This window comes from Felis catus, chromosome C1, assembly GCF_018350175.1.
Source record: "Felis catus isolate Fca126 chromosome C1, F.catus_Fca126_mat1.0, whole genome shotgun sequence".
Classification (NCBI taxonomy): domain Eukaryota; kingdom Metazoa; phylum Chordata; class Mammalia; order Carnivora; family Felidae; genus Felis; species Felis catus.
This window is the reverse complement of record NC_058375.1, coordinates 139879715-139892649: the sequence shown is the minus strand read 5'-3', so window position 1 is coordinate 139892649 and position 12935 is coordinate 139879715. Positions and strand designations below refer to the sequence as shown.

Sequence of the window (12935 nt, the reverse complement as noted above, 5' to 3'; positions counted from 1 at the left end):
GGGTCAGAACTTAATCACATGACCTTACATAGTTGCAAGGTAAGCTGAGAAATGTCGTCTTACTCTGGGCAGCTACGTGCTCAGCTAAAAATCATGATTATACTGTCAAGGAAGAACAGATATGAGGAGTCAACTCACAATATCTGCCTCCTATGAATCTCAAATTCCAAGGTTGCTTCCACAGCTGTACACCTGCCTTGGCTTACAAAGATTGCCTCATCACTTCCGCATTTTCAGTGACACCTGCTTGGTTCAGAGTCTTCATCACATCCCAAGTCCTGCTATTATCGAAGATTACCGTCATGCATGCAAAAAGCCTACTCGGCACCTTAGCATCACAATTATTTGGCTCCTTTAACACCAACATTTTCGTCGTCCCTGCAGTTCTGCTGTTCTATTCCTATACTAGATCTTGTCATGATCTTTGACATCTTAAACTCAACCTCCCACACCAATCCTCACCTCCCATCCTCCTAGCTTTCTTACTTTTCTACACATTAATATGGCTAGGCCCTAAAACCTGCATTCCCCCCTCCACCAGTCTGTCAGGATTTCTAGCAATCTTTTTCTCCTACTTACTCTTCTTTCCCCCTTAACCAATCTGGACACCACAGTTGCTCACATGAACTATCACCCTACCTTCCCAGCAAATCGCCATCCTGAATCAACTGTGGCTAAACCAGTGGTCCTCAAAATTGGATTTGGTCACATAGGATGCCTGGGTGGCTCAGTCAGTTAACCATCTGACTTCAGCTCAGGTCATGATCTCACAGTTAGTGGGTTAGAGCCCCACGGAGGGCTTTGTACTGACAGCTCAGAGCCTAGAGCCTGCTTCGGATTCTGTATCTCCCTCTCTCTCTGTCCCTCCCTTGCTTGCGCTCCAGAGCTCTCTCAAAAATAAACATAAAAAAATTAACACACAAAAAGATGGTCACATAGTCTAAGGGCACCTGGGTGGCACAGTCAGTTAAGCATAGAACTCTTGATTTTGGCTCAGGTCACCATCTCGTGGCTCAGGAGATTGAGCCCCACAGTGGGCTCTGTGCACAGGCCACAGAACCTGCTTGGGATCCTCGCTCCTTTCTCTGCCCCTCCCCTGCTCACTTGCTCTTGATCTCTCAGTCTCAAAATAAATAAACATTAAGAAAATTGTGACATAGTGTCAAAACTATCCTTTTAAACTACTTTCACCTGTATTTGATTACAACCTGTGTCTTTTCTAGCTTTTAGTTCAAAAAGTGGCAAAGTATGTGATTCACAGGAATCACATTGGTTTATGGGTAAATGTTCATTAGTTTGTGGGTAGAATGATGGACGGATGAGTGATTTGATGACAAGAGGAATATAAACTGGACTGTAGTATACTTAGGTGGATTTGTAATGATGTGAAGCAAAGAATGCCAATTATGATTAATATAAGCCCAAGGGAAGCTCATGAAAGGCATAACTCAAGACTTGATCATTGGACTTGTCCTGCTAACACTGAGGATACAGTTGACATGATTATTAAAAATACCAAACACTTGAAATGAAAAGAATGAAATTAATATGCCAGAAGCAAGATCCAAAGACTTTCAATAGGCTAGAATGACGGTCAAAAATCAATCTATCATACCTAGATAGATGGATAGATACATATATAGTCTTTTTAATCACATATTCATTCACTCAATTAAACATTTTTCTTTTTCTAGGTGCATTATGTGGGCCATGACTGTGCTGGGTTTATTTTTTTAATATATGAGATTTATTGTCAAATTGGTTTCCATACAACACCCAGTGCTCATCCCAAAAGATGCCTTCTTCAATACCCATCACCTACCCTCCCCTCCCTCCCACCCCCCATCAACCCTCAGTTTGTTCTCAGTTAAGAGTCTCTTACGCTTTGGCTCTCTCCCACTCTAACCTCTTTTTTTTTTTTTTTCCTTCCCCTCCCCCATGGGTTTCTGTTAAGTTTCTCAGGATCCACATAAGAGTGAAACCATATGGTATCTGTCTTTCTCTGTATGGCTTATTTCACTTAGCATCACACTCTCCAGTTCCATCCACGTGGCTACAAAGGGCCATATTTCATTCTTTCTCATTGCCATGTAGTACTCCATTGTGTATACAAACCACAATTTCTTTATCCATTCATCAGTTGATGAACATTTAGGCTCTTTCCACAATTTGGCTATTGTTGAGAGTGCTGCTATAAACATTGGGGTACAAGTGCCCCTATGCATCAGCACTCCTGTATCCCTTGGGTAAATTCCTAGCAATGCTATTGCTGGGTCATAGGGTAGATCTATTTTTAATTTTTTCAGGGATCTCCACACTGTTTTCCAGAGTGGCTGCACCAGTTTGCATTCCCATCAACAGAGCAAGAGGGTTCGGTTTCTCCACATCCTCTCCAGCATCTATAGTCTCCTGATTTGTTCATTTTGGCCACTCTGACTAGCTTAAGTATTAAACACTTTTTTAACGTTTATTTATTTTTGAGAGAGAGCGAGTGAGCATGAGCAGGGGAGGGGCAGAGAGAGAGAGGAAGACACAGAATCTGAAGCAGGCTCCAGGTTCGATGCGAGGCTCGAACCCAAAAAACATGAGATCATGACCTGAGCCAAAGTCAGACGCTTAACTGACTAAGCCACCCAGGTGCCCCATCACTCATTTATTTATCATCTAAGCACAAACAAAGTCCTTCATTTCACTTAGGTCGTTTACTTAGATCTGAAACTCCAACTTCACAAGATGCAGAGATATAATCGAACAAAATTATACAAGTGAAAACATATGTAAGACTCTACTGCAAAACCTCAGTTTGAATGAAGAGTTCTCCCAAACTTACTTCTATTTTTTAGACACAAGGCATCAAAAACTGAGTGCCAATTTATTCCGTATGTAATCACACTTCAAGCGCTGTGTTCAATGCAGGGCACCCAGACATTTTCAGGATAATTCTGACCATTGCGAGCAAATTCAAAGACAAGTAACTTCACAAAACTCACAGGAAAGGAATGCATCATTATTATCTGTCCCCATGCTTAGTGCACTGATGTTGCTGAATGCTGGAGTATATATACTACCTGTGGGTTTCAAAAAGATCAATGCCTGTCATGTAACAGGCACTTTTTAGAAATCAGTGAATAATTACTTGAATAAAGACAGGGGCACCTGGGTGGTTCAGTCAGTTAAGGTCCGACTTCAGCTCAGGTCATGATCTGAGCTGGGTTTGAGCCCCATGTTGAGCTCTGCTGACACCTCAGAGCCTGAAGCCTGCTTTGGATTCTGTGTCTCCCTCTCTCTGCCCCTCCCCCCTGCTTACACTCTGTCTCTGTCTCTCAAAAAAAGGTTGTATTTTTAAAAATGCAAACTCTTAGTCCTTTTGTATCAAGTTTGAAAGATTTGACATGCCTCACTTGCCTTATATAAGCAATATCATTGGTTCTCCTGAATTATCTTCTCTAATTGTCTGAGATAACCTTAAGAAACAGAGTATTCTTCCAAATAAGAGATTTTTATAGGAGGTCCACTTATTTAAGTCTTTTAAAAAAAATGTTTTTAATGTTTATTTTTAAGAGAAAGACAACATGAGTGGGGGAGGGCCAGACAGAGAGAGAGACAGGAGGACACAAAGCAGGCTCCAGGATCCAAGCTAACAGTGGAAAGCCCTATGCAAGGAACTCAGGAACTGTGAGATCATGACCACAGGCAAAGTCGGACCCCCAACAGACTGAGCCACCCAGGTTCCCCCCCTTATTTAAGTCTTATACGTAGAATTGTGTTATGTCTGGTTTATTATCAACAATCCTGCATGAAAAAGCTAAGAGTACTGATCCTATCAATAAAGATCATTTCCATTCTTAACATTCTATGAATACCTCTGACCTCTGGCTTGAGCCAAAACAAAACAAACCTAAAATGGAAAGCAGTGATCCAGAAAGACTGATTTAATCATATTATTTAAGTGCACATTGATTTCATTTTGCCATGTAAGTCATTAGGATCCAGTGGCCAGTTGAAAATTGAACCACTCCCAGAAGGTCAGTCCGTTTGCTAAAAAGCCTATATAACTGCATGTGAGTCTGTGTTATGTTAATGCCTTAGACCAAACTTAAGTCCTTCGAAGGATGGATTCATTTATCTCTGAAATATTAAATCTTTTTTTCAGGATACACTTGGTATCATTAATTCAGCATCTTGTGGGAACACAAAATTGTCACTCCAGGGAAAATGGAAATATACACAGGGAGAACCAAAAATTCCCTGACTCCTCCAATATACAAATCAAGGCAGAGGCACAGATTTTAGGTTCCCAGAAGAGGTGGTCTCCATCCCCATCACACTAAGGGAAGTAGAATAGGAGCACCAAGGGCCGAGATTTCTACCACAGCTACAGAGGAAAAATGCACTTGGCTGCCACAACCGCGTTCCAAACACTCCCTCATCCAGCTTCTGCACAATTAAGCAATTTTTGCCTTTTCAACAGTTCTTTTTTTTTATTGCTTTTTATTGAATCACTTAAATATTTTGAAGTATGTGTTTTGAAGAAAAGCCTTACAAGCTGTAAGATGGGCAAGACTGCACAGGGACAATCAAAACCAACAACAAACAAAAAAACAGGGATTAACAAGAGGAGTAACTTACTTCCTCCACTTATTCAAAATGAGGCTTTCCTTACATTTTCAAGCATATCCAGTGAGATGTAATATGTTCAAACCATAAATATATGTAGTGTGGAGGATCAGCCAGAAAAAATATGATCAGAGTTTAGTATTTTAATTATCTTACAGAATCATTTGTTCATATCAAGTATAAAAGGATATGAAGAAAACATTACTAGATCAAAGAGCTTAGCTGTGAGTTAGGAGACTGGGAAATGGATGCATGCCACCAATCTTCCCTCTGGGACTGGAACAGACACAGCCAACCCCAGCACTTCCCATGGCATCCAGAAACAGCCTCACCATCCCAACCCAGCAGGACATTTAGCCCCTCTCAACCTGAAAATATATTAACTCTGAGTTGAATGTGTAATAGATTTACAAACAACTTAAGATGAACTAATTGCCTAAAATAGTCTCTACCCATGTTTGTTACACCACACGCCAAGTAACCATTTCAATATTAAAAAATAACATTCACAGAATCTTGGACATACACACAAATGCAGTTAGAATATGCCAGGCAAAGCATGTGTTGGATCTTTTGATCCTCACTATTTTAAGTATGGTTATTGTCCCCATTTTGAGGGGAGGAAGCAAACTTTGAGAGGTGAAATAGGTCCTCTAATGACACCCAGGAACTATGTGGTAGATCTGTTCAGTACTCATTCCTAAAACTGTGCTCTGAGCCACCACAATGTACCGTCTGCCCTTTTCTTCTCAAAAGCCCAAACTGTCTATTTGATACTACTTACCTTTGACAGTAAAACTTCACACTCTTCGTCTTAGTATCTTGGCTCCAACAAAGTTAAGGAGTGCTATGAAAATCTCCTAAATTGTCAGGCCAACTCCACAACACTCTAACCCTTGCATGTGGTCCTAACACTAAAATACTGACCGCTCAGTTTAAATCCTATTGTGTGTACTATCCAAAATGAAATAGTGCTTCAGAGAATTCCTTTACCTAAAAAAAAATATACTTTGAAGAGGGATGTCAGTGTGGTAGAGATGCACATGGTGATCACGTTCTTAGGCTGTTAAAAACATGGGTACCACCACCAAGAAGCAGGAGACGAGGCACTGTGGCTGGCATTTCCTCTTACACGTTATGATTTTCTAAGTCACCAATGGTCCAAAGAAGAAATTATCAACAAGACAACATGCTCACATAATTAAAATTTAAAACTAAAAGATAAACTTGAGACAAAAGAACATTTATTATATTAACATATCCATTGATATTTTACTCCCCCTACCAGGACAACCATATTGTGAGATGGTGTAGTCTAGCCTACACTGAACACAGACAAGTAATTAGAAAAAAATGTACCCAATTAACCTTGGTCCTTTTCAAAGAAAACCTCCAAGAGTTACATGCATACCATTTTCTAGATGCCCTAGAAGGTTCTAGAAGCTACCCACCATCACAGAGAAGCATGATCCCACAGAAATGGAATACTTGCAGAGGCAAAGAGCAGGGGTGTGAAGGCAAGAAGACATCAACCCTGTTCCAATTAAAGGTAGATGTGAAGGTAAGAGGAGCGAGACCAAGAACCAAAGCATTACATAATTTCCCTACAACAGTATTTATGAGAAGTGAGAGAACAGTCACCACCTCACGGTGACACAGAACAACACATCCTGCCACTAGTGCAGTCCTCAAATTCTATTTGCCAGAGAATCTCCTGAGACATGTTTAAAATGCAGATTCCTAGGCCCTACTTCCAAAGACAATGATTCAGTAGATACGGTGTAGTGCCCACAAGTGAGCATTTTTAAAAAGCACCACATGTGATTCTGATACAGGTGCTACCAAATGGAGAGGCCACAGAATTTCCTTTGAGCTCTAGGTCCTAATTCTGATAGCTGCTACCAAGTAACTGAGTATCTGTCTGGCAAGGCTCTCCACTGTATGAGGGACTTACACAACATACATATGCGCACTCTCGCTCGCGCACTCTCAGACCCACACTCACACACAGTGAGAAACTTCTGTTGTTCACCCAGTACCCACCTGTGGTACTCTGTTATGGCAGCCTTAGAAAACTAATCCATTTCCCCACACAAAAAGCAAGGCAATTCTTTTACACTTAATACCTTAAGACAATGTACCTTGTCCTAGTTCTGAAAGGAGGCCAGTCGTGTTCAGAGCGGACACTCTGGAGTAAAACTGAAAAAAGGAAGGAGAGAAGGAAGCACCAGATTTTAAACTTGTCACTTCGTGATACCTTGATGCTCAGGACACCATGACAACTCATTTCCTGAGGCTCTCTTCCCCTCCTAGGTCTGGAAGGACAGAGTGGGATGTGTGAAGGGGAGGACTGCAAGAAAGCCCCCAATTCACAAACCAAACCAACTGGCTTTCTCCTTGCCTTTCTCATCAGGGAGACCAGGGGAGGCTCCTTTCCATTTTCTAATGTGGCCACCTTTGGCTTTATTATTACTAAATGTATGAGAATAGGGATAGGCTGGGGCACCTGGGTGGCTTGGTCGGTTAAGTGTCCGACTTCAGCTCAGGTCATGATCTCACAGTCCGTGAGTTCGAGCCCCACATCAGGCTCTGTGCTGACAGCTCGGAGCCTGGAGCCTGTTTCAGATTCTGTGTCTCCCTCTCTGCCCCTCCCCTGTTCATGCTCTGTCTCTGTCTCAAAAATAAATAAACGTTAAAAAAAATTTTAAAAAAAAGAATAGGGATAGGCTGTTTTACTTTGGGGAATTGTTTATGTGTATGAGGGTGGGGAAGTATATTTTGCAAACATTTTGAAAGTAAAAAAAAGAAAAAAAAAAAGGCTGCATTCCATTCTGGTCTAAACACTTCAGCTAAGGTATACCCATGCATGGAGAAAACCCAGGCACTGCACCTGAGAACATTCTGTGCAATGTCTTGGAGGTTGATGGAATTGTTTAATGGGCCTTCCTCCTGCTGCCAGTATTAACCCAGAGGCATGGAGAGCCTAACTTCCTCCTTGGGGGAATCCCAGTCCTCACTGATGAGCTTTCTGAACGGAGCTACCTTCCTGTCCCCTCCCATGGGCCTCTCCTCATACTTCTGTATCCATGACAAAAAAGTTGAGAAACGATAATGCTCAAATCACAAACAGACTGAAGTCACCTTAACATAAGTCACCAGATGAGGGGCACCTGGGTGGCTCAGTTGATAAAGCACCCAACTCTTGATTTTGGCTCTTGGCTTTGATCTCACAGTTCCTGAGTTCAAGCCCCACACTGGGCTCCATACTGGCAGGGCAGAGCCTGCTTGGGATATTCATTCATTCTCTCTCCTCCTCCACCCCCCCCCACCTTTCTGTCCCTACCCTGCTGGCTCTCACTCTCTCTTCTAAAATAAGCTTTAAAAAAAAAAAGAAGAAAGAAAGAAAATCACTAGATGAAATCCTCACTCTCCTCTTTGCTTTGGCAAATTCCCAGGATCAAAGCTCTTCTTGGGTTCCTCAATTTTATAACTTCCCCCAAACAAAGCTGATTTTTTTTAAATGTTTATTTTTGAGACAGAGATAGACCATGAGCAGGGGAGAGGCCGAGAGAGAGAGAGAGAGAGAGAGAGACAGACAGACAGACAGACAGACAGACACAGAATCCAAAGCAGGCTCCAGGGCTCGAACCCATGAACCATGAGATCATGACCTGAGCCTAAGTCAGATGCTTAACCCACTAAGCCACCCAGGCACCCACAAACAAAGCTGATTCTTAAAGAGAACTAACCCCCCCCCACACACACACACACATATACACCCCATGGCTGGAACATTCTAAATACTTTTGAACATGCCAGTTTTTAAGCCAGTTGCCTACAATTAAGCTACCTGAAAGGGCTCCACCTTTATACAAACAGAACTTGTCAGTTTATAAAACTTCTTTGTGCCCTTCAACATAGAGGGCATATGTAGAGGATCAAGAAGGACAATGGCCAAAATTGCTTACAAAATAAATATACAAAAATCACCAATCTATAGTGATACTCAGAAGGGTGAGTGAGGAAAATTCTCTAAAGAATGCCAGCAGCCATGTAGAAGCAATGAAAGAATTACAAAATCTCCATTTTGCAACTCCAGTGTAATAGCTGATTGAGGCAGGGATCAAAGGAAGCTAAAATCCTGTTTGAAAAGTTGTTAGGAAACAGGGTATTTGCACTTTGCCAAAAACCACCCCACAAATGCTTACTAATTGCTAAGGAAAATGTGCTTTTACAGTAGAAAGATCTGGCAATTCTATCAGTTAACACTAGGACAGCGGGACATTCTGCAGTAGCAAATTCACAGCATCACCTACAACAGTTTGGGCAAAAATGTTTGCTAAGGTCTATAATATGTTTGTGTCCCCCCAAATTCATAGGTTGAAATCCTAACTCCCAAGGTGTTATTAGAGGTGGGGCCTTTGGGATGTGATTAGGTCATGGGGGTAGAGCTAACCCCATGGATTAATTAGTGCCTTATAAAAAAGCCCCCCCAGAACTCCCTAACCCCTTCTACCATGTTAGCTACAGGACAGTCTGCAACCCAGAAGAAGGCCCTCACCCAACCTGCTGGCACCCCAACCTTGGACTTCAGCCTCCAGACCCGTGAGAAAAATTCTTGTGGTTCATAAGCCACCCAGTCTATGGAATTTTTGTTGTAACAGCCTGAATGGACCAAGATAATGTTTAACCTGAATCGATTCCCACTTCTAGACCTAACTTCCACTTAAAAGGAAATACGTAAGATATAGGAATATGTAAATAAAACATGAAGAATCCGTCAAGAAATCCTAATGTAGGACACACTCCAAAACAACTAGCCTAAACTCCCCAAAAAGTTAAAGACGAAGGTGTACAGGATGTTCTGAGAGAGATTAAGGACACATGACAAATGTAATGAATGAACCTTGATTAGATCCTAATGTTAAAGCTCTAAGACATTTCTGAATTAGCAGGGAAATTTGAAAATACTGGGTATTACATAACAAAACAGTCACTGTTAATTTTCTTGGTATAGCATTATAGTCTGGGCATTCCTGGGTGGCTCAGTTGGTTAAGCATCCAACTGTTGATTTCAGCTCAGGTCATGATCTCATGATTCGTGGGTTCAAGCCCCGCATTGGTCTCTATGCTAACAGCATGAAGCCTGCTTGGGGATTCTCCCTCCCTCCCTCCCTCCCTCCCTCCCGGCCGGCCCCTCCCCTGCTCATGCTCTCTCAAAACTGAACTTTAAAAATACATAAGATTTTTTAAAAGTATTATATCTGGTAATGAAGGGAAAAGGTCCTTATTCTTAGGAGATGCATTCTGAACTAATCTAGGGATGAAATGCTCTGATGTCAAACTTGAGAGACAAGAGCAGATAGAGCAAAGTGCTATTTGCTGTTGTAGTGTAGTGGCAGGGTATGCATGACGTGATTTCCATTTGTCATAACTGATCTATAGTTATGCCCCCACTGTGCCACTTTATTCCCATTTAATGGTACTCCATCCAGGGTCTCCAGACTCTAACCTGGAGACATAGATGTCTGCGCTGGCTTCGGTTATCTAACAGCAGTTGCATCTACTCCCTGTGCTGGCATCAGGTTTCCTTTCTGGAGGCACACCCAGGTGCACCCAGGCAAGCAGAGAGAAAGCTGTTCCACACCCTGGATTCCTTATTTCCTACAGGCAATGAGGTAGAAAGGGAGGCCTGAATTATGGCTGTAGCCAGCCAGGTTCAGCTGACAAGCTTTTCCAGCTGCCTAACTACATGGTAATTATTAACCACACAATGGAGTCCAACCAGCCTTGGGTCCCCTGCTGGCACAAGGAAAACCCCCAATAATTTCAAGTAACAATGATACACACAGTTCTTGAGTCCTTACTATGTGCCAGACACTGTTCTAAGTGCCTCATATGTCCAACAATGTATGGATTTCCAAATGTGGTCAACCTTTATCAAATCATCATTAAGTACTACTATCAACCACTGACAAACTCATTGTAAACAAAGGCTAAAAAGTACTTGGTAATATCATTACTACTCCGAAGGCTGAGTAAATCATTTTGCTTGAAAACAAAATAAAATAAATGGTAATTGGTACTGGTGGGCAGAAGGAGGTTCACTATTTCTCCCCTAAAAACCATTAATGCAAATCGCCCCTCAAATTCTTGCATGTCTAGGCATCCATAACCATTTATCATCGGAAAGAATGTACCACAATTAAAATCACAGCTTGCTTCCTGACGGCTACCACAGCAATCAAAGCACGAGAAGCAAAGATGTATTACTTTACCCAGTTGTTCCTCCCGGCCATCGCTAATCGGGCCATTGCTAATCGGCCACTTGCCATTGCTCACAGCTCTTCACACATTAGTGGCAGAAAATTCAGAAGACTAGAACAGATGTTTCCCTCCTCAAAGTTACTGCAGATAGTTATTAAGAGGGTAAAATTAAGCTTCAAATATGCCACGAGGATAGAATAAAGAGGAAAAAAGACCTTCAGACACCAAGGAAGCAAGGCAGGCATTCGAATCTTGGAGGGCAGCAGCTGAATTACGTGAACACGTACAAAAAAAGGGTAGCAAGCCATTCAGGAAGTGACTGCAGTATTTATCTACATAGGAACTATACAGAAAGCAGTAACCAATAGGAAGGCCCCGCTGGAGTATCCTACAGTGACTAGAACTAAAGAGCTGCAGAATATGGCACCCCAAAATAGGACCATAGGAGTTCAGGACTTGCCACTCAAAGTATGCACTTAGAATGTGGTAAGCTTGAGCCATAGGCTCTTGAAAACCAGCAAATGCAAGGAGAGGCTGCGTCTGAACTCTATCTGCTTCATCCTCCACAAGGAGCTCAATTGCCAGAAGTCCCTTCCTGGGAGTTTCATTAACTAGGAAGACCGATGGTTATCACAGGAAAGAACACTGGAAGTTAACACCACACCCAAACAGACTTTGTCACACACTATCATACCTCTCATCTGTTCTGTTAAGGCCCTTTCATCTTTCCTGAAAACCACTTGCCTTCCCCTCAGAGGCCTACATCTCACCTCCGTTTTCCTAAGATATTTAATCCTGAATTCTGAACCACCTCAAGGAGTTACTTATTTTTCCCCTTGGTGTCTCTGATGTATGTATGAGATGTACATGTTAACAAACCACTGTTTTTCTCTGGCTACTCCTTTATTACAAGGTTCTCAGCCAAGAACTCGGAAGAGCAGAAAGAAAAGCCTATATCGTCCCTTATAGAATAAATGGATATCCTTAGAACCAACAACATGGAGGAAATCTCCTATAATGATGACCAAAGGAAGCCAGGCACCATAAAGTACATACTGGGACTATATAAACAAGCACTTCATTTAAAATTTTAAGAAATTTTAGGGATGCCTGGGTGGCTCAGGCGGTCAGTCATCTGACTTGGGCTCAGGTAATGATCTCATGGTTCAGGAGTCCGAGACCCACATCAGGCTCACTGCTGTTGATCACTCTTCAGATCCCCTGACCCCCTCGCTCTCTGCCCCTCCCCCCACTTACACTTTCAAAAATGAACACTTAAAAAGCAAGTTTTAAAGAATTTTAAGATACTTTAAATGTATTTCTAAGTATGCATATAAATAAAATTCAAACCAAGAAAAAAAATCACTAATGCTGTTAGAATTCAAAATAATGGTTATTTTCAGAAAGGGAGTAGTGAGTAGGAAGGGGCACGATGGGCAGGGGAGGGTCTCAGGGTGATGGTTACACAGGTATATTCAGTGAGTGAAAAATCATTAAACTATTCTTCTCTGTGCACTTTACCATTTATAGGTTATACTTCAACAAAAAGCTTAATTAAAAATATGAAGACAAAATCACACTGCAGTATCACCTCACACTTGTGAAAAAGGCTATTATAAACAACAACAACAACAACAAATAACAAATGTTGGCAAGGATGTGGAGAAAAGAGAACCCTTGTATGGTCTTGGGAACATCAACTGGTACAGCCACTGTGGAGAACAGTATGGAGGTTCCTCAAAAAGTTAAAAATACAAATACCGTATGACCCACTAATTCCACTTCTGACTATTTACCCAAAGAAAATGAAAACACTAACTTGAAAAGATATATGTGCCCCATGTTCATTACAACATTATTTACAATGGCCGAGACAGGAAAATAACCTAAGTGTCCATCAACAGGTGAATGGACAAAGAAAATGTGGTACACATTTTTATGTATAACACTATTATTCAGTCATAAAAAAGAATGACATCTCGCCTTTTGCAACAATATGGATAGATCCTGAGGACATTATGCTAAGTGAAATAAGTCAGATGAAGAAAGAA

At 41.6% G+C, this 12935-nt stretch overlaps 1 protein-coding gene across 4 annotated transcripts in view; it reads right to left on the bottom strand.

Moving 5' to 3' along the window:
• Positions 1-12935, bottom strand: part of LYPD6B (LY6/PLAUR domain containing 6B) — a 148018-nt gene that overhangs the window by 120051 nt on the left and 15032 nt on the right. For 2 of the 4 annotated variants that reach the window (XM_045033759.1, XM_045033755.1), the window contains exon 2: positions 6759-6816. The exons of the other annotated variants lie outside the window; for them this stretch is intronic. The gene's annotated coding sequence lies outside the window, so the exon portion shown is untranslated. The remainder of the gene's footprint in view (positions 1-6758; positions 6817-12935) is intronic. 4 annotated transcript variants of the gene reach the window in all.